Source organism: Aulostomus chinensis, chromosome 19, assembly GCF_037954235.1.
Source record: "Aulostomus chinensis isolate RoL2024-O1b breed Wild chromosome 19, RoL_Achi_v1.0, whole genome shotgun sequence".
NCBI classification, from domain to species: Eukaryota; Metazoa; Chordata; class Actinopteri; order Syngnathiformes; family Aulostomidae; genus Aulostomus; species Aulostomus chinensis.
The window spans coordinates 5,663,565-5,685,524 of record NC_141338.1 but is presented as its reverse complement, the minus strand read 5'-3'; positions in this window follow the sequence as shown (position 1 = coordinate 5,685,524).

Genomic DNA, 21,960 nt, shown 5'->3' with positions numbered 1-21,960 from the left:
AGTGCTAAGTGTGACTGCTACTGTCAATTGACAACATTCCATATCATACAACAACATTCGTAAGATAAGATACCAAGTAGCCATGGCCCATTCGCGGATCCAGCCGTATATGCAGTGGCAGGGTGGCCGTCGGGACAACCAGGAGTTTTCCCAGTGGCCTGGCCCCTTGGTAGTCTGGCTGGTGAGATTCCTTCCCCCCCAAGCCAGGCCAGGCCAGGCCAGGCCAGTTAGCGACAGACAGCGCAGAAAAAGCAAATGTCTCAATTCTATCGAGGCCATTCATTCAATCAATCTGCTCAGTCAGTGCTGCTGCTGCAGTCTCCAGTGTGTGTAGCGCGAGCGAGCGACGCGAGAGAGCTGCACTCGCTCGCATAATCGCCCCCTCCCAAAATATGTCGAAGGGGCGTGTGTGAAAGGGGTGGGTTCAGTGTGTGTGAGTGGGGGGGGGGGGGGGGGGGGGGGCCACTGACTGAACTGTGACATAACACTTCAGCCAAAAACGCATTGGTCCATTTTCCCGCGGCGATTCAAAAAAGGGGAGATACTTCAAACAGAGGTTATGACACTGCCTCACACTTCGTGTGTATTCCCCACAACTGGGGGACGTTGAAGAAACACCACAAACACGAAAACGATGATTTTCATTCTAGGGGACCTTTAAAACAATGCTGTGTAGTTATTCGGAGTTGTTACAGCTTCTGCTAGAACAAAGGGTTCAAATACAGGAAGGTGGCACAATCAACTTTTTTGACCAACTAAATTGTCCATTTGTCAATCAAGACAATATTTTTTATGATTTATACCAATTATTCATCCCTAAAATAGAAACTCCACCCATCAGCTGCTTAGCTTCACTTGTATGAAAACAGCTTGATTGGTTCTTTCCAAAAGTATCAAAATGCACCTGTATGTACACCTAAAGCTCATTAATCAACATTATGTAAGTATTTACAGAGAGATTTGAGGAGTAACTCAAGGTTTTCAGAAAATCTAACGTAGATCTGTGGCGAACGCAGAGATTTTTGAATGAAGCCGGGATTGTTTAACTGTGGGATTACATGAACAGCTGCAACTGAGCTATAGTTCCCAGTGTACCATCAGGGTTCAACAGGGAAAACAGCATGCAAATGCAGACAGCAGCCGAGGGGAGTGCAACAAAGTATGTACTTTTAAAAAAGGCAAAGTAAAACACAGGGAGTTCTTAGTCCAACAGAAGAAAAAGTAGCAACTAAAAAGGGTCAGCAGCCTTAACTCCTGGACACACTAGGAATTAAAGTACCAACGAAAAGAAGCGCAACACAAGGATGGAAAACACGGAGGAGCAGGGAACACGACAGGGGAGCGACCATGACAAAAACAATGACAGTGGCAAAGGCAATGATGATAACAATCACAATGAGCCAGCAAGAGACAATGGGAAACACAGAGCTTAAATACACAAGGAAACTAGACACAGGTGGGTGCAATCATCCACAGGTGAGACACATGAGGTAATCACAGCAGGGAGTAAACAGGAAGACAAGACCTGAACTTCGAAGTACATCACTGACAGAACACATGCAAAATACTTGAGGGAATTTAGGACGTATTGAAGCATGTATGCCTGAGCAAATCAACCCCCAACCACATTATCTAGGCATTAGTCCAACTTTTAATTATATAATTTCAGTCAGCTTTAAAAGATATGTTTATTTTAAAAGTCCAGTTTTAGATGAACACAATAAAACGTTTTTAGACATCATGTAAAACCAAGGAGTGTCTTCTTTATCTCATATTCATTGTGCAACGTCTCAATTATTGTCATTTTTAACATTGATTCATAATGAAGAGGGCAGTTTTTGCCTTGATTATGGCTCTCTAGAGCCAAACTCAAATGCCAATAACTGACCCCCAGATGTTCATCCAGTCAGAAGCGGGAGTAATTTTGTATCCATTTGTCAGAAATGTCAGGATGGACTAATTGTGGTAAGAAGATGTGATAGGAGGCGACGCATAGGGAGGAGAGAAAGCATGTGGATTGAATGAAACATGAGGGAGAGCGGAGAAGAAAGAGAATGGCAATAACATTTAGGATGAAGTGCAGTAATGTGTGGTTTATTGCAAGTTTTAAAGATACTGGCAGGTAGATTTCTAACCTTTACCCCCTGGTTCTCATCTGTATGCTAAGATATACCAGCCCTCTCTTGGAAGTTTCCCAAATGTGGAACTGTTCCTTTTAGCTCTGGTGATTGGAAATGCATACCTTTGAGGAGCTCGTAGTGAATAATAGCAATTTCCTGGCCTGCTAAGGCTGAGACTGTTGCTGCAAGATGCTTTGTAGTGTTGAATGGTCATCTGCACATCCAACAGAACAGAACAAAGGGGGTTTTTTGCACTGTCAGCATGACATGAAATAAGTTTGTGAAGTCAAAAGAAAGGCATATAACCGATGCCCTCTGAACTGCAGCTCATGGACATTGTGCAAGTGATCGTGAGAGAAAAGAACAACCTGGCAATATGAATATGGAGCTTCCCCTGTATGTCTTCGCCGCCTGCCTGTCTCCACCGCCTTTAAATGGACTGATTCATTGGCATCTTGCTGACCGCGCAATATAGGAAGAGCAAGGTGGAGCAGTTGTGGCCAAACCACAGCTGAGGTGAGTCTATCAATGACACCAGGTCCACTGCCAGGAGACTGCAACGTCCAAATATCTAAAATACAAGTGATGCTTAGCAGAAAGATGCCAACATTGACAAATTTAGAAGCCATACAGTAGGGCTTGTTGTATTTGTGTGTGTGTGTGTGTGTGTGTGTGTGTGTGTGTGTGTGTGTGTGTGTGTGTGTGTGTGTGTGTGTGCACGCGGGGGGGGGGGGGTGTTGGTTGGCAATGAGGACACAAGTGTCAGCAAGCTGTCAGCCCCGAGGCAGCTCAAATGGCAGGAGGGCTGGGAATACTAAATGCCACTGCAGAGTCACACTCAGGAGTAATACAGAGAGAAGCTATTATTTAGTTCTGAGTCATAAAGCAGTTGATATTTGGACTCAACAGCCAAACAAATAGACCCGTCCCTTCAGGTGTCTCTTCTTTTTTTTTTCAGCACACACTCGAAAAAGAGGCAAAAAAGTATGTTGGATCACAACCAGTGATTGTCCCTTGTAAATTGTTTCATGGCCTGACATGATTGCAGCAGTGGCTCCCTATCATTGTGACTTGAGACTCTCAGGAAGGAAGCAGCAGGGTTGCAGTGAACCTTCGTTTCATGACACTTTACAAGTAGAGCAGGTCCAGTACCACACTCCTGCAATGAATTTACACCCAACAATTCTCCATCAGCAAGCACATCCTGCAACAGTGGCAACAAAAATCTTCCTTTTATCAGGCAGGAATGTCGAGCAGATCCAGGCTCAATGGGGACGGCCTTCTGCCTTTATCGGGTGAGGGGAAAGAGAGCAGGAGGGCGGGGCAGAGACAAAGACAGATAATGGATGAAGACAGATATACTGTACAGAAAGAAAGAGAGGGACAGAGATAAAGAGAGAGAGAAAGGGAAGAGACTGATGGACAGACGGGGACGTGAGCAGGTGGAGCTACGGGTGGCAGCTTGAGCCTCTTCAGGTCTGTAGCCTCCTCCAGCAGCACCCGGGATCTGGGATGAGGGGAGCCCGAAGGCTCTGGAGAAGAAGACGAGATAGTAACACATGTGAGTATGATTTATGTATGTACTGTATAACATATAGGAGGACAGAGAGGAAAAAGAGGAGGAGAGAGAAGCCTAGTGCACCATGGGAGATCCCCTGGTAGTCTAAGCCTATAGCGGCATATCTAAGGGACAGCCTAAGCAGCCCTAACTATAAGCCTGATCAAAAAAGAAGGTCTTAAGTCTGCTCTTAAAGGTAGAGAGGGTGTCTGCATCCCGGACCGAAACTGGGAGACGGTTCCACAGGGGGGAAGCCTGATAGCTGAAGGCTCTGGCTCCCATTCTACTTTTAGAAACTCTAGCAACCATAAGTAACCCTGCATCCTGGGAGCGAAGGGTTCAAGGTCATGCCTGAAATACACTCGGACTTTTGTGTGACACATTACATCAGTGGCATGTAGCGGGGTTGGTCTTGTCATAGTCAGAGGACTGCGCTGTGGCACAATAAGGAGAGAAAAATAGACCTACCGCAAAAAAGTAGAGACGCGTAGCATGGACGGTAGCCAGTTGGCTGCACCATGTAATTACAAAGATTATGAGCTCTGCTAGCTTAAGATCCATGTCACCTGGCCTGTTACTGAAAAGCACCATCACATTAGACCTAAGAATTTTTGACCTGTGATTCTCACTGAGACAAGGCTGAACTGCAACATTCCAATTCTGCCATGAAAATAGACGGTTGCACTGCAGCGTTAACAAGAGGGCAGGAGATAAACTCTATGTGCATTGTAATTTTGTTCAGGAATAGCGGTCCAATGACAATTACTTAGCCTATAGAGAGGGAGAAGACACACACACACACACACACACACACACACACACACACACACACACACACACACACACACACACACACACACACACACACACAGAACGTGGCTTAGAATAGCAGCTCCTTAGCTATAGTGACTTGCGATTGCCTCTAGAGGTACAAAAATGCATTACAAGACAGGACAGATCAGCACGAGCTTATCACATAAATACATTACATATCATCTTTAAATGCTGCGGTTGTTTGAATTTTGTTTTGTCACTAAAATTACATTATTTATCATAGTACAGTTGTTTAAAAGCTATCAAAATGCAAAAATATAAAGGAACCTGGGATGTTTGTTTTGTTTTACTGTCCATTCTACAGAAACAATGTCTAATTAAATGTAATGTACCAGAATTAGCTAACAGCTCATTTGCATCTGTTGTTGCCAGGCAGTTGGATAAAAAAACAACAACAGAACATCAGATACACTACATAAAACAACATAGCACATAAAGTCAATCAGTGTGAGATAAAACAGAATCAGTATAACAAACAGAATAAACACAAACTGCACAGGCAGTCAATGGACACAGACGTATCTGTGCTGACCTTAGCAAGAGCTCCATGCTGGTCTGTGGGTTTGGAGTTGAGCTTCCTCACCCCTGACATCAAGAAAGCAGACTGATGTGCTGATGTCACGGCATCCTAATCTTTATTCAGTGTGTGTGTGTGTGTGTGTGTGTGTGTGTGTGTGTGTGTGTGTGTGTAAACAGGTGCTGGGGTTTCGCTGGGGTTGATGCTCAATCAGGATGAGGAAAACATTTTCAAGGACGTAGCTGGCATGATGAAGAACAACCTTTTGTTTACTTCATTTTTTATTCTGCTGTCCAACACTCACACATACTCACATGTGCACACACCTACATAAATCTTAAACACTTTTCCTACCCCTTCTCCTGCCTGACACCTACACTTGACACACTGAAATCATGATTACAAGGAATATCATCTTAGAGGGAATTAATTCTAACAAAAGCGCTCTATATTTAGGAGATACTGGGAGAAAATATCAAGAGGAACCATGCCCTTTTTCAAAATGGACATTTAAACACAACCAGCTCGGTTTTGTTTGACTCTTTAGACTTTGACTTCAGTTCTTCAACAATGCACATTGATAACAAAGCTTCTTCTGTTACATCAGACAGTTAATTTTGTTCCAGAAATCTCCCAGCTCTATTCCAGCGCCTCTTCCAACGGAATATTTCAGGGACACTAATTCATGATACCTGTCAACCAGTTTTAGTTCATCTACCAAGTGAAATCTGATGCTGTGGGGTAAAGTCATACAGTTTTTGATTCTTTGCATTGCTGATCAATCTGATGATTATTTTCTCTTTTCATATTTTGTTGTAAGATCGTAGGACAAATTATTTCTAAAAATAGCTGCAGATTAGGGTCTCTGTTCTCTCTGCCTCACGGTACCTCTGTGTCATTGTTTAAGGTGTTATATTTGCTGTGTTTCCCTGCTTATATTTTTGAGGAAAATAAAATAATTTTGATGCACAATCCAAGCGATCATCCGAGCAGGCGTAACAAAACAGTCAGACACTGATGTCCTGCAGTAATTTGTTCTCAAATTGCAGCTGAAAACAATCTCGTCACATGTGTGTGGGGGTGGTGACAGATCTGTTTGGGTACTCCAAGATCTTTCAACTGTTATCAGCTAGAGGATAAACATTTATAACAATGTCAGAATCCCTTTTACGCTACCCAACAAGGAGAAAAATGATTCTGCGCAGAGTGCTTTTGACCTCTTTTGATGTGGCAAACAGTCTGTTTATGCTCCATCCATTCCCCGGTTGTCTCAAGGGTGTGTTATAATGCGCGAAACACGCTGCGAATCTCTCAATTTAATTTGATCCGAACACGGCAATACGAAGACCGCCCTGTTTATGGATTATTTCATTTGCCACCGCGAATGTGAATCCTAATTTCCTCGTTCCCTGTTGTATTTCACACAGAGCAATTGACAGGAAATGTCAGCATCTTCTCTCCCACCTGAAACACACTGACAAAAGCCAGTCGTCTCAGGAGTGTTTCAATAGTCTATTTTTTCTCTGAAAGCTGTTTTGTTCTGACACTCATCCTCTAACCTTGTTTCTATTCCAGGTTACTGCACCCCTTTATTGTATTTTGTGCACATTTTTATTGCTGGTAAACTCAAGTTTACCCTATAAATTCATACATACGTCCATGTATTACAATATTCTATCTGAACCTCAAGCAGAGCTACAGCAGGTGGACATAATATTACAATGCAATCAAATCCAATCTAACATTCCTGCAATATTTTCTACTTCTTAAATTCATTGTGCCATGTTCTTTTTGAATGTGTCATAGTACTCTCTCATAGGTTTGCGCTACAACAAAATATGAGGAACATTTATCTCTCTCCTTGTGTGTAGTAGAAGAATGGGGGGGGGGGGTGAGAGCATCTCACAATTCAGTCTGTTTATAAAAAGTCCATTTGAGGTGAGCAGGTTGGTAAATACACAAAAAGAACAAATCTAAAAATCCAGTACACACAGCCAAGTGTTTATAGCGACGGTCGGACTGCAGCTGGCCAAAACACTTTGGTAATGGCACTGCATTAATCTTCAGACACGTGAGGCACTTCTAGTGGTTTTACATGCCTTTTTAAAGACTTGTTTTGCATTTAAACGTCCCTGATGGGTTCTGTGTTTTGGGAGTCGTTTAATATCTATCCACTAAAGTCCAACACGGCCTCATACTTAAATGACAAAACAGGTTATTTACCAGAACCAGAACCAAAAACATGCAACGGTCTCACATTCCAAAGTCTGACTCGTGTGGCAGTTGAACAGAGGTTTTAAGAGCGTGAGTCTCATGTTTACTCGTAGCGAGGTTAGATGACTGTTACAGTGAGATCGGAAATGAACGGTGTTGTTCCGTTCAAAATGTGACTCAAATACTTTTCACGCTCTCCACCTACTCCCCTCTATTATCAGTGTGCGACATTTGCTTTGACAAATTTAACACTTCTTGGTCTGTTTGAAAAAAAAGATGCTACACAGAAATACAATTATGATATAATTAAAAATAATATTTTTTGTGTAAAGAGGTATAAATACATAATATATATAAAGCATTCCCTGTTTCTGTCCAAAGGATTTAATTTATGGGCAGTAGAAACACAACTGAGCCTGTTCATGACGACATCTGTATTTACACTAAGGCATAATCTGTCATCAACCACAGCTCTCACATTTTTGCGAGTGATTCAGACTCATTCAACACGAATACATTTGTTTTAGTCAAATTATATGATATTCTTTTGTGATGCCGTTAAATCCCTTGCACAAATCATTTACTGAGATTTACTCTTTATATACATATATATATATATATATATATATATATATATATATATGTTCATAAATATAAAATCATCAGCAAATAATAAGAGGAGGAAGGAGGTGGCACAGTGGTGCAGTGGTCTGCACTGTTGCCTCACAGCACGAAGGTTCCGGGTTCGAGCCCCGGCTCGGGCACGGGATCTCTCTGTGTTGAGTCTGAATGTTCTCCTTGTACCTGTGTGGGTTCTTTCTGGTACTCCAGCTTCCTCCTACAGTCCAAAGACATCAAGAGGGGACGAGGCTGACTGATACTCTAAATTGACTGTAGGTGTGGCTGTGAGTGTGAATGGTTGTCTGTCTAGATGTGTTGGCCCGGCGATGGATTGGTGACCCGCCCAGGGTGAACCCTGCCTCTCGCCCAAAGGCAGCTGGAATAGGCTCCAGCCACCCCCATGACCCTTAACAGGATAAGTGTTAGAAAATGGATGTATGGATGGATAGAAGAGGGGGAAGGACAAAACCCTGCACACAGCCAGTAGAAAGAAGTTATTGCAGGACTGTTGTGTTGGTTTGTGCAGGTGGTCCTTTCACCACTCCCCTCCCCGCACTATTCAAGGGTCAATTAAAGCCTCATCAGCTGCAGGATACAGAATGGATGTAACAATTATCGTGTGGTGGTCTGTGATCACGGATGTCAACTTAATGACTCTGTGATTGTGTCTGTTTTGCATCAGCGTGGGTTGGTCCTCTTCAATTGGTATTTTGCTATGAATGAGCCGAGTATAAAGACTGTCTACAGCAAAATATGTTTGTTTTTTACAATTAGGTTGTGTTCATGCAAGTTATACTTCAACCAAAAATTGTATATTGCCTTTAAAGTACTCACATATAGGTGTCAGCAGCCAAACCGCCAAAAATCCTCATCTTCTTCATCCAGCTGTATGCTCAGCAACACTTTGACTTGAGCTCAAAACAATCAAGCTATAACCCTTCAGGTTTAGTTCTTGTTCACGGTAGTGCTAAGCGTGACCAGCTGGTGCATTCAATGGAAATAATTTGCACTCCACATAAGGTTATAGTTAGTTTATATTTTGCTCAATTCAAAGTGTTTGGGAATTACAAGGCCTGAAGCTTCATAAGTAAGCCATGGATCATACCTGATGATGCACTTCAGATATTTTTGGGCAGTTTTGTCGTTGTTAGCTTTCAGTTACAATTAGCTTCAAGCTGTCTTCAAGATATATCACTGTCTCAAAGACAAAAAAATACTTCTTTTGGGAAAGAATCAATTTAAAGCAGCTGGTGGGTTGGTGTGTTATAGATAGAGCATATTTGTTTGAAACAAAAAGATATGAAAGTCTTCCTCAGTGTTTTGGAGTTTACATGGAGCACGTCTGACTCACCGCACCTCTTGGGTAAACTCGGTCTGCAGGTCTCTATGTGTCTTGGCTCCTTCCTCCTTCTGGGTGACTCATAGCTTATCACCATGAAGCCACTCAAGTAGACACACTCCGTTGCCCAGGCAAACACACACTCACACACATTTACAAAGTCCTTGTCAGAATGCCAGGAACACGCGTTCCCACTCTCAGCTCATCAGAGTCGAGGTCAAGAGGCAACGGGCAGATGGTGCCACTCGTTCGCTTCCCCTACAGGAGGGACGATAAGAGTCCAGATCAGGACGATTGCTTGGACTTGTGGTATCTATTTCTCGGGTGGGCTTCATTTCAAATAAGCCAATATGGATATAAGATTAAGGTGTGGATGAGGAAATTGTCTTCTGACAGAATTCACAGAAAAACACAAATTAAAAGCACAGTTTTCTGATTCTGAACCAGTCAATATTTCAGGAAATGTTCAGTGAAGGCAGCACCACAACCATTAATTAGCATGCAAATTTGTAAAAACTCATTCTCATTAATGCCTTCACACCACTGGGAAGAAAGATGCCGATTTCAGCAGATAGTCACCTGTGGAAACACAGCAGGTGTTTGACCAATGAAATACTTTTATTTCCTCATTATTAAAGCTCTATCTAGAAATTTTCACAAAATAGGAGAACTTAGGTGTCAAGTGAAGGATTATATGGCTGGAGACGGTAACCATTGCTAGCTTTGGCTAATCGGTAGAAATGGCATCAAATCTGCTTTTAGATTATTACGTGTGATGTACAGTTTTTTTCTTCTCTGGACTGTAAAGCCTGCACTTTATGTTTCGTTGTACTCCTTACAATAACAATAAAGTGAATCTGAATCTGAATGCTTGTTCGCCCTGGGGTGATGCTTACAGCGAGAAACTAATTCACAAAACGTGCCAATGGTTTCTTTTTATTTTTGATAAAAATGTCATATGGCAGCACAAATGATGAACAATAGACCCACCATACAATGTGTTTTTGCATCACCCTGGTCGGTAGTAAGTAATGTTTTTACTGAGGATTATTTTCATCCACTGATTGAGACACATTTGGTGTAATAATTAGGTGCAACAGTGGAACCTGTGTAGGATGATTCTCAGCACATAGCGGAAGCGTGTTGTACAGGCCGAGGAAGAACCCATTTCATTTTGGAGCATATCTGTTTACATAGCGTAAAATTGATGTTTTGTTTAAAAAATGTGGTTTAGCTGAGTTCACCTTGGTAGAGGTATGCACTACAGGTTCAGACTTTAGCTCATGTAGTTTTGGGTAATGCTTTAAGGCACAGAAGAATATGCTACATTATGTATTGATTATAAATAATTACATCAATTTGGGTCTTTGTGTTATCCTCCAGCTGATCTGCTTGTGGCTGTACTGAGAATTAGACACCATCATACATCAGCAGACTTTAAGTGAAAAAGACCTCACTGACCTCATTCTGCAGTTAAAATGAGGGGATGAAGCCATCTGATCCAGAGGTTTCCAAATTTGTAAGCACCGAACCTCAAAATATAAAAACTCCTATAAGGGGCTCTTAAATTTTTCACACCCAACCTCAAAAATTAGGGTTTGGAGACCTGCGCTTTCACCCAATCCTGGCATAGATTAAAACATCTGAGTTGAAATGTAATATAAATTTGACGCATTTCAATTTCCGATCACTCCTGTCTAATTTATGCCATTTCTAATCATTTTTTATTTAACAATCTGCTGGGTCCTTCCCTCCATGATGGGAACTCCTCATCTAATCCTACTACAAAACACTCACATGTTAAGTGAGCTGTTGTGTTTCCACAGAGGAAATCCCTTTGGAGACATGGAGGGCGAACCCAATTAATAAATGCAAGCGGGTATCATTTGTCCTACTAACTTGTCAATACCTTGTAGGCTCTCAATCCATTTAAATGACACACTGGCTGTTGGAAATAGTGCTACTATATGTTATGATATTATCATGATTGACAAAATTGTTCAAGTACCAGCTTTGAAAATTCCTTCTTTCCAGTCCCCTTGGCTTTTCATGGCTTCTGGGGGCTGTAGGGGATCAGAGGAGCAGATGTCGGTTATTCAGGAGTTCTTTGCGCTGCAGTGCCTCTCGAAGAGGAGATTAGGACTGACTGATGCATCCATGTAGTAACCAAATGCTTCCCCTTTGACTGCTTGGGTGCTTGGAGACAGTAAAACATGATTTTCTTGGGCATTTAGGCAGGTCAGATCTAGCAGATGGGTCTCACACACACACACACACACACACACACACACACACACACACACACACACACACACACACACACACACACTGCAATGGCTGTTTCCTCAGGGAGTGTTGGTGTGCAGTCACACGAGGCAGGGATTTCCAGTCACCACATCCATCAATCACCATAGAGCACTGGGGGGTTTCCTTATCTCTAGCGAACGTACGAGGAAGCAGGTAAAATAATACAAATAGAAGAGACTTTGTAGTATGTCAAACATCATATTCATGGAATCTGTACATTGGTTTTATAGTTCTTGTGCTTCACTTCTCCCTATTCATCCATGTTTAGCCTCCAGTGTCATTAAAAATCCTGTTTAATGAAAAAAAAATCATAAAATGGCAGATTGGGTTGAAAAATTGGAAGTTATAGATATATGTAGTTTGTCCAAACATTATGCTAGCTGTATTGTTTAGTATTAAACAACAATACACACAAGGTATGCAGTACATAGCACTGATAAATGAGTCATGTTCTCTTATTAGCATGCTAAATGATTACACAAGTGACTCAAGAGGGCGACTTTGAATAAATTGAAGTCTGATTTCGCCATATTGTTGGTAATAATCACTCATAAAGTATATCATTACACACCTCAATGAAGCTTTTATCGGCCGTGTCAACATATGAAGGCAGACAAACACGTGCGCATCAACGTGGATCATTACAATCGATCAGCAACACAAAACCTGTTGCAGCCACTGTCCATACATCCACAGTAGCTGCATCAATAGATCGCTACCCTTTGATCGCATTAATTTGCATTCATGAGAATGCAAAAATATTCCCCTCCTCCCCCCAACTTCACGTGTGTCAAATTTGTGTTGCACCTTGCACGACAGGGAAGCTACACTTGCATCTGTTTGCTGAGACAAGATGTGGTCCACAATTACCTAAAAAAAAAGCTCTATAAATGATGTTTTTTAAACGCTCTCTGCAAACAAAATCTGCTTCTGTCGCTGTAATTTGGAGCTCCTGCTGCTCCAGTCAAGGCTGAAGGCTCGTCTTCTCATACAACAATCAAAGCCTGACAATCAAATCTGTCCCCCACATCAGTGTCCCTGTGTGATGGCTGCTTGTTATTAACCTACACCTCATTAACATAACTGAGGATGCAACTCTGCCCTTGAACACAGCAGTGCATGTTCACTCAACACAAAAACACAGAAATACAAAAATACCAAGCTCTGGATGGCTGTAGAGAGAAACGTTTTGTGTGTGTGTGTGTGTGTGTGTGTGTGTGTGTCTGGCCATAAAATACATACATTTTGAGGCTATGAGATACAATTTGTCCCCTCAATTTAAATCATTCATGGCCATAAAAGTTAAGCTGCTCCCAAAATTAAGCTACTTTGAGGCTAAAAGTTATAACTTGGTCTCTCCAATTATTAAATAACAGATCATGCTATGTCGTTACTGTAGTTCTCTCAAATTTATGAAATTGTGGCCACTATATATAACTTATTCCCACAATTTAGTTATTTATAAGCCATGAAATAAAACATGTTCCCTCAGTTTACTGAAGTTGGATTAACAAGATATAACTTGCTCCCACAATTTAGTTTGAGGCCACGATTTTAATTTTTGTGGCCTTGATATGTCACATTATTTCATATTTTAAGACAAGTTACATCCATCTTATGACCAAGATAACAAGTTATATCCAGTGGCTTCAGAATGACCAAAGTGAGGGAACAAGTTATATCTCATGGCATCAATAATGTGTAAGACACAGTTTTCAATTTCAGCTATCGCTATACATGCCCACTGGCTACACCCTATGCACAAATTTTCTCTCACACTGATTCTAAACTCTTGCCACACACACACACACACACACACACACACACACACACACACACACACACACACACACACACACACACACACATCTATCCTGTATTCCACACATGATGGTGTCTCTTTGTTTTTGAATTTAGATAATACAAGATGAGGCAGAGGAAGAAAGAAAAAACCCTGGCAGGGCCTCACGCAGTGAGAGATATGAAAGTATCCAGAAAGAAAAGACAATAGCAGACTTGTAGAGAGACCAGCAGCAAGCTTTTCATCTATTATCCTCTCATCAGATACTTCTCCTGTCACTGTCAAATACACATCCCTCTCCTTCTGTGAGCACGTGTGTTCAACAGTCCAGTGTGATATATTAAGAATGAAGAATATAAGAAGATTTATCTTCTTTACTGATAAATTTATTTTACAACCTTCATCACATTCCAATCAAAACAGTTTTCTGTTTCTTCCTTATAACATGTGCTGAGGGGGCGGTGAGCATCTGGTATTTATACAATGATCAAGATTTGTGCGGTATACAGTACATGAATGGTATCAAGGCTACAGTATATCCTCCCGAAGGAAAAACTGCTCAAAGCAGAAGAAGGCAAACTCATCTTCTGGAAATAGGAAAGAAGTCAATTACCTAATTTTAGCAGGCTTGCCTGAGTTTAAATAAACCTGCATAATTCATGCTAATTTGAGTGTAAAAATGGTGTTACTTAGAAGGAAGCGATTTTAGCATCTCACTTCAAAGCCAACAAATTTCAGTGCAGATTTAATAAGCACTAGTAAACCTGTCTTCTCAAATAATTTCTCTGATAAATGATAAATCTGTATATCCATTGCTCATGATGCAAAAGACAGTTGGGTGGTTTTAAGGAGCACCCGACATTTTGCAGTTGACGACAACAAGTTAAGTACCTTGGATGCTTATTTGGTCGTTGTTAGCGATGACGTTTTTTGCCGACGATGCGCCGATGACATCGGACTCATACAAGTCAACACAGCTGGTCTCGGAGGGTTCTGTTGCGCGTAATGGTGGAGTAAATGTGTTGGTTTATGGGCTCAGGTCAATAAAACACCAGTTATTGACTGGGTGCCCACTTGATGACTGAGACTTGCTTGCGCTATACTTACACAGTGCTGGCGATTGGTGAGGATATAAAGTGATGGCGGCTTTACAATTGAGTGGTCACATTGCTTTCAAATGAAACTGTCTGTCTAGAGAGGCCAGGCAGTGCAGTTTACCCTGTGAAGGTTCATTTTGTACATAAGAGCTGGTCAGGCTGCAGTCAGTGCTGTTCACTTGAAGGGAGGACACAAAGACAGATAAAAAGTGTTTAAGGTTAGGATTAAAGACGAGTGTCACCAATTTAAGACAGTGTGTGCCTGCCTTGAAGTGTTTGTCATGTGAAAAATCAGTCAGTTTCTGCATCACTGTACATTTAACCATGGAAGCTGCTGATATTTAGATTGTACTTGCATGCAAAGAGCTGTTTCACCCTTGCAGCTGCACTGTTGAGAGGAATGACTCTGTGAGTTGATTAGAGTAAACAGATTAAGTCTTCCAGTTCTGCCTTTCAGGTTACATCTGCTTCCATCAACTTCAGTCTAATCTAACAAAGAAATCCCAGTTGGAGACATGCAAACAGGTGTGTCAGAGACCTATTGAAGGCACAGAAAAAAAGAAACAGTGTGTATAATAGAGGAGAGGATTAGAACAAGCGATCATGAAAATATAGGACCGAAGCAGGAGAATGAGCTGAGGGAGAACTGTTGTAAATGAGAGCGGACGAATGACTCACAAGGTCACGGACAGGCTGCAGTCAGAACACAGTCAGCTGTCTGAATGATGGCTTGATGATACTGCTGGGCAGGCAAAACAGTTGCAGTGGCAGCTTTGAGGCTCATCAAGGATTGAGGAAATTATTTGTGGTCGCTGCCTCGGACTTGGATGTGGTGATGGTGAATGAATGGAGCTCTGTGTGGCTGCTGCCTGGCAACATGACAAAGTTACCACAATGATACATTCACCCCCTCCTATAAAAACGAGAGGGCAAATTAAAAGACATATATCAGTCTTACAGACAGAAATAAATCAATGCACCTCAGCTTTGGTCCCTGTCTATGTTTATTGCATGATGTGTGTGCTGGTGTGTGTTTGCGTGCATACTTAAGTGTGCACATTTTGCTTTGTGGCAAGTATGAGATTGAGTGTCACAAATGCGACGGGATGTTTTCCCGTTATCTGCCCCTCTAGAGAGAGGCACATTATGCTGCTTCAGCATCACTTCAATCAATTGATCAGTATAGAGAGAATAATCTGATTCACCTCCACAAGGGAGGATTTCATTTAAAGAAGAATGGCCTGAAGGAGATAAGGGGCTGTAAAATGATTGATATATTCTCTAAAAAGTGAAGTTTTTTAGCAGGACAGCCAAAATAAATTCTGCCGAGGTCCATGTAATATTTCTTGGGAAATTAACAATATGTCCAAAGAAAAGATACACCATAGGTGTAATGTTTTTTTAAATTAAATTTACACCATGACCCAGTTTTTTATTGACGTAATAATACAGTGGTATGAAAAAGATTCATGTCTTCATACAGTGGGTAGACCATGCCTTAAGAATGGAAGTTATATTGACATAAATGTCAGCCAACTGGTGACAGGCATCAGAGAAAGAGTTGAATCAGCTCATCCTCGTCAGCCAGGAGGGTTCAACTGCTGTTTACGTTGCAGTGGTGATGTTAACTGCTCAGAGGTACAAGTGTTCAGCTGAGAAACACAGCGCAAATTCTGTCTTATTTTTCAAACACTGTAACAGCAATCACCTCTTTTTTTATACGCTGGTTGACAGGAGACTCAGAAAAAGGCATTGGCATCAATTGTTTGTTTGGAGGGACTTTAAAGCTCTCTTTTGACAGCTGTTGCCCTCCTGAAATGGTGCCATTCGCAATCTGTGGGCCAGTTAGAGGCTGCTCCTGTCACTTGGAGGGTCTTTGAGGAACATGAGTCTTTTCTGCTTTGGAAATGAAGTTATGTGAAAAAAAAAACCTATTTAAGAGAAAGATTTGAACGTGAAAATTCTAGCTGTGCATCACGTCACCAACTCTAGCCCCTGCAATTATCACAGAAGAGAAAAATAATTCATTCAGAGCCAACAATCCTGAACATGTACAAGCGCATTAAGGCTTGATGTGATGATTGAATTTCACCACAGCTTTGTTTATGTTGCTTTGTTTTAAGATTACTGTCCCTTTCCAAAGACGCCTCTGGTTCTGCAGTCAGATCCCATCCTTAAATGGCATGTGAGGAGATAAATTAAGTGTGAAAACGTTTCAGATTTGCAGGGAGCTGAAACAGCACAGTTGAGTGAGCTTATAGTGACTGACTTACTGCGCCATGTCACTTATATTATTACTGTCAGAGAAACGCACACACACATTTAAACTGGCTACATGGGGTTTGATAAGAGGTGACAGCAATCTAATTTAATGAAGAGCAAGGCACAGAAGCAGGGTTAAGACCTTAAAATGCTGACTCCTGGTTTCGTACAACATGATTGAAATGGCATGAACTGTAACCTTTCAACTCTATCGTACAGCCTTTGAGTGAGGATGTGTCAGAATCCTGCTCACACACGACACCCTAGTGAACACTGAGAAAGAAAAAAGAAAAGAAACCATTTATTCACATAGTAAGAGAGGTAACACATGTGTCAGGGGGGGGGGTGCTGCTGCTGCTGGGGTGACAGCTGAAGGAGAGCTGAGGGAAAAGAAGCAAGAGAAGCTGAAAATGTACTTACGGCTCCTCCGGGCTATGAGGGGATTAATGAAAATGGGTGGCTTGCAGGGAGAAAATGTCAACACCATTTATAGCTTTTCACAAGTTTGATTGGCATGTGTGCAATCAAAACAAAAGATCAGTTTTGTCTTTGGGTCGTTTTATACATCTGGTGTAAAATGAATTGATGGTGGAAACAATGAAAGATCCCCTGCCAGAGAGTCAACATTTTGCATCCCTTTTCTTGACTTGTTCTCCCACTGTGAACACGACTGAGCTTGTTAGGGGTACTGTGTGTGTGGCGCTGGTCCCGGGGGTTGCACGAGCAGATTGTTAACGTTACGCTTGCATACTATCATGCTTTCTTGCAGGTTAGTATCCGGATCACATGGAGCAATATGATCTTGAAGTAATTCAGAGTTGTTGTTTTTTCATCTTGAGACTTCTCCTTCTGTTTTGCTCTTTAACAGCTCCTGGAGGACAATACGTGGCTCTTCATCAGCTCCAGTGTGTTCACCTGCTAGTTGATGGTTTTTAACATTGTTAAAACCCAGATGTGTGAACAAAACACTGGGAAATGTAATTAAGCCATTCAATCACAAGCACTTTAAAATGTGCTGTATTGAATTTCACTTTAGTTGGTGTCAGTAATCCTGGTCACACTGTTTCTGCACCAAAATCTTTGTTCTTGTGAACAATAAATCATCAGATAGGCTACGATTGTGGGGGCAGTATTCAGTTTAATTAATGTTAAAAGAAACAAACTACTTATACTACCATTATTAGAATTAAGATTTTGTTGTTCTTGGGAAGATTGCAGATTTGAAGGGCAAGATTTGGGGCATATTGTAAAACATTTATTTACTTTCCACAGTAGTATGGTAATACCTCCATGAGCTTGTTCAATCTCAGAGGCTTATTGAGGTCAACCTGCTGAATATTTATGGTAAATATAGTATTTGACTGAGAAAAGAGGAGCAGCTGCTCAACCATTAAAGGCAGAATGCAGTGTAAAAAAGATTAAGTCTAACAGAGAAGAAGAGAGCTGATGTTAACATTCAGCTCAAACCATTATTGTACTTGCAACACAACACATTTCCATTTCCAAAATGATGAAATACTGACATTTCACTTGTTTACTCTGATCTCATCCCATGTTTGAATGCTTGTGTGTCATTTATCAGAGCATTTGAGATTCAATTAAGGTAGTTAATTATTATACACAAGGGCAGCGTATATTCACAGCCGGGAATTGGACTACATGTACGGAAACGCAGCCTCGCAGAAGCATTGGCGCCCGTTTGTCAGTCGTGAGTGATTAAAACCCTAATAATTCAAGGTCAAACAGCCGAGACCTGGACTTCACTACTGGCAATTTGCTCTGCACTGCATCAAACACAGAGTAAAATAAAAATAGAAGTTAATACTCAGAATCTTGTATTTTTCATGCAGTGAAGCTTCTAAGTTTTAGGTGATGGTTCAATTAATAATCAGACTATTTATTAAGTAGATGAGTATCAACAGGTAAAGTCTAGGCTCTAGTGCAGCAAATGGATGCATATTGATTACAGAGTCTTATGAGAGTTATCAATATTTGGTGGTGTGTAACCGCTCAGCTGCATCAGGTAAATTACTGTCCATCTCTTGTAATTATCTGGTACCCAGGTGAGTCTTAAATGGTTGTGAAAAATAATCGGATTGGACCGAATTCCCTTGGTCAGGTATAGTGCTCTGAATGTGGACATTATCTCCCTCGGCAGCTCAGAATTGTTCAATCGCACAGCTAAAACAAATACATCACATCAGCACCACACCCCATCCATGCTCACCAAGACCGAAGGCTGCCAAACCTCTGACCTCATGTTTGCTTCTCCATTACATCTTAGTCATTTTCCTCATTCCACCTTCTTTCCTCTGATCTGCAGGCAGGAGATGAGAGTCTGCTGCTGCCCGTCGCCTGCAGCACTCTGACAAACCACCATGTTTTTCAGTCTACAAGTGCCAGAGATAATATTACGCTGTAATTCCATATTCCGAACCATCAATTATCATGTTCCTCAGACTCCCTGTGGATATCTTGCTTTTGGCACAATCTTTCATGTTTTTCCTCATACAATTAAAAAAAAAAAAATCTGCATATTTTAAACTGATTTCCATGTATTGATTTCATCAGTGCATTGACATTGATAAATCAGTCTGAGATTAATTGAGGGGTTTGGACAGGTTTTATCTGGAGCCTTTAGGTCCCAACAGGTTCGTGACACATTTTAATCCTCCTCCTCCTCCTCTCTCTCTCTCTCTCTCTCTCTCTCTCACTCTCTCTCGTGGTCAAGTTGCTTTCCCTGGACAACCCCAGTTGGCCAAAAAAGCAAACACCACTTTCCAGTCATCACAAGCTATATTTAGACTTTGCAAGAGGGCCCAGGATGTATTAGATCTCAATGTGCAAACAAGAGCTGGTGCTTTTCAGACTGTAGCTGTCCTTTTTTGGCAGGTTGTGAGAGACGTGGGTGGACACCAGGCTGCCCTATTACTTCTCCTTCACTTGAGCTAAAAGAAAAACAAATGGTTTGAACTAACAGGTTAATGTGTCTCCTCCGGGGGCCGACTGTGAGCTGCAAAACATTATTAAACCAGTTAGAGGTATATATGTGTGTGTGTTTTAAGTGAGAAAATGGAGGGGAGGGGAAGTGTAATATCAACACATACACTCCTGTCACAGGTTATCTTGTCATAACCGTTCTACACATTCCTCAATTTTAGTCTCCAGAGACGGTTTCTAGCTGGCTGCCTCACATCTCTGTACTCTCACTGCTGTTTCCTCTCTCCCACAGCTTCTTAACACAGTGTTTACATTTCCGAGATGTCTGTCTTCCCAATAAAGCTGTGAAATGCTGGGGGAATACTGGCTAGACACAAGTGGTGGACTGAATAGAACGTGATGCCAAATATAATAAATTTATACAGATTTGATCATTTTTGTTCTTCTCTGAAATGATTTACCTGATACCAAAGAGTAGACACATACTCTGCTTTCCTCCAATAAATAAATAAATAATAAACACAATCAACAAACACAATTGAACTTTAGTGTGTCAAATGAGAGTCAATACTAGTGGTTGACTCTTCTAGCCCCCAGTTTAGTCTCACAGGCAGGAGGCAAAGCCTGACGGCTATTTATAACTCTGACATCTATCGTGTAGCGGTTTGCCTTGAAGGCACATTTTACATTCATTGAAGTCGGGTCATATGTGGGGGGTAACCCATAGTGACGGACTTACCTTCACTAGATGCTGGTCAGCATATGCAGGGAAGCAGATAATCAGAAGAGCACGACTGTGGAGAGGGTGGTGGAGAAATGCCACCAACCATCTGTCTAAAACAAAAAAATGATGTTGCCTTAAAATGGTTTGTGTTGAAATAATGAGTTATTTATTAACAGGTTATCAGGTTATTATTGATCTTATTGTGAGATAATAAAAAATCTGAATATAATACAAACTTTTTTTGAAGTGGAACCTTGCACAGCTGCTGTACGTTCGATATATATTTGGATCTCTTATTGTCGAACAGGCCTTTTTATGCAGTGCACTTTATTACACACAATAGTAATAGAAAATAAACTTTTGCAGCTTCACTCAGCTTTATGGAGCTTTGATGTCAGGTTTAAGCTAATGATAATCAAAGTTATGCGTAAATATGAGACTACACAACCTCCCCCTCTTCAGAATGATGTGCTGTAGTTTAAATGATGTTAATAATACTGTATAGACTTGAAACTTTAAATAAATTAAATAAAATGTGAATCGGTGATCTCACCATAATGGGATATTTATCTTCAAAGTTGTTTCTACAATGAAGTCAATATCCTACCTAGTCTGAAGTGTTCAGACACATTTATGATTCTGAATATCTTTTCAAGATCTAAGGAAAGCGGAATCTTTCGCGTCTTGTCACTACCGCTGTTACAAAAGGGGCAGGAATGTGATGTGAGCTCACTCCCAACTCTCTGATCAGCAGCTTCACACGCAAAGCTTTGATCACCGACAGGCTCGCTCTGGTCTGGAGACGAATGACTTTTCAGCAGTATTAATGGCACATAATGACCATCTACTTTAAGCAGTCTATGTAAAGCCACAGTGCCAAGGTTAATAGTCAGTATCAAGCTGTGATCTGGCATTTTGCGTATGTCGGATTGATGGTAGATCAGAGGCAGTCTGTCACTGATCATGGAGGCCGCCTCTCCCCAGAAAGAGAAGAAGAAAGGAGGGAGCAGCTTCTGTTATGCTGAGCGACAGCAGCGTCCTGCATTATTGAGTAGCCAGTCAGGGAACTCCAAGTTTAATGAGGACGCATAGAAGAAACAGGACCCTGTGCCACAAACACCACGCATTTCACCAATTCTTGTGTTTCTCTTGTGCCAGAGGTTGTATTAAACCTCCCCGGATCAGAGCAGTGCAGGGAAAATAATAGCTGTTAACACCTTAGAGCTGAAGGAATTCTCGTTACTGCATCCCAACGAGGCCCTGAACACATTAGACCTGTCACTCACCTTTTCCTGCCTTGTAGCCACGAGGTAGAATATGGCGGTGGCTTTGCTGACATGGGGACAGAGAAGAAACAGAAGGAAGTGCCTGTCACTTTGTGTTTGTCTTTACTTTGAAAATGTAACCCATATGTGGGTGAGAATTTTGAGAGACATGAATTGCTAATGCAAAATGTGAGTGTGAGGAGACTAATGACAGGAGCAAAAGGGCAGAGGCAGAGAGCATACAGATGACGCCGGCTCCCGTTGTAACTTTCTCTAAAAGCTGCTTTGCTGCATTGTGACTCAACCTTTTGATTCCTGCAGTCTGCTGCTGTTATAATTTCCTTCCCAAAGTGCAACACGT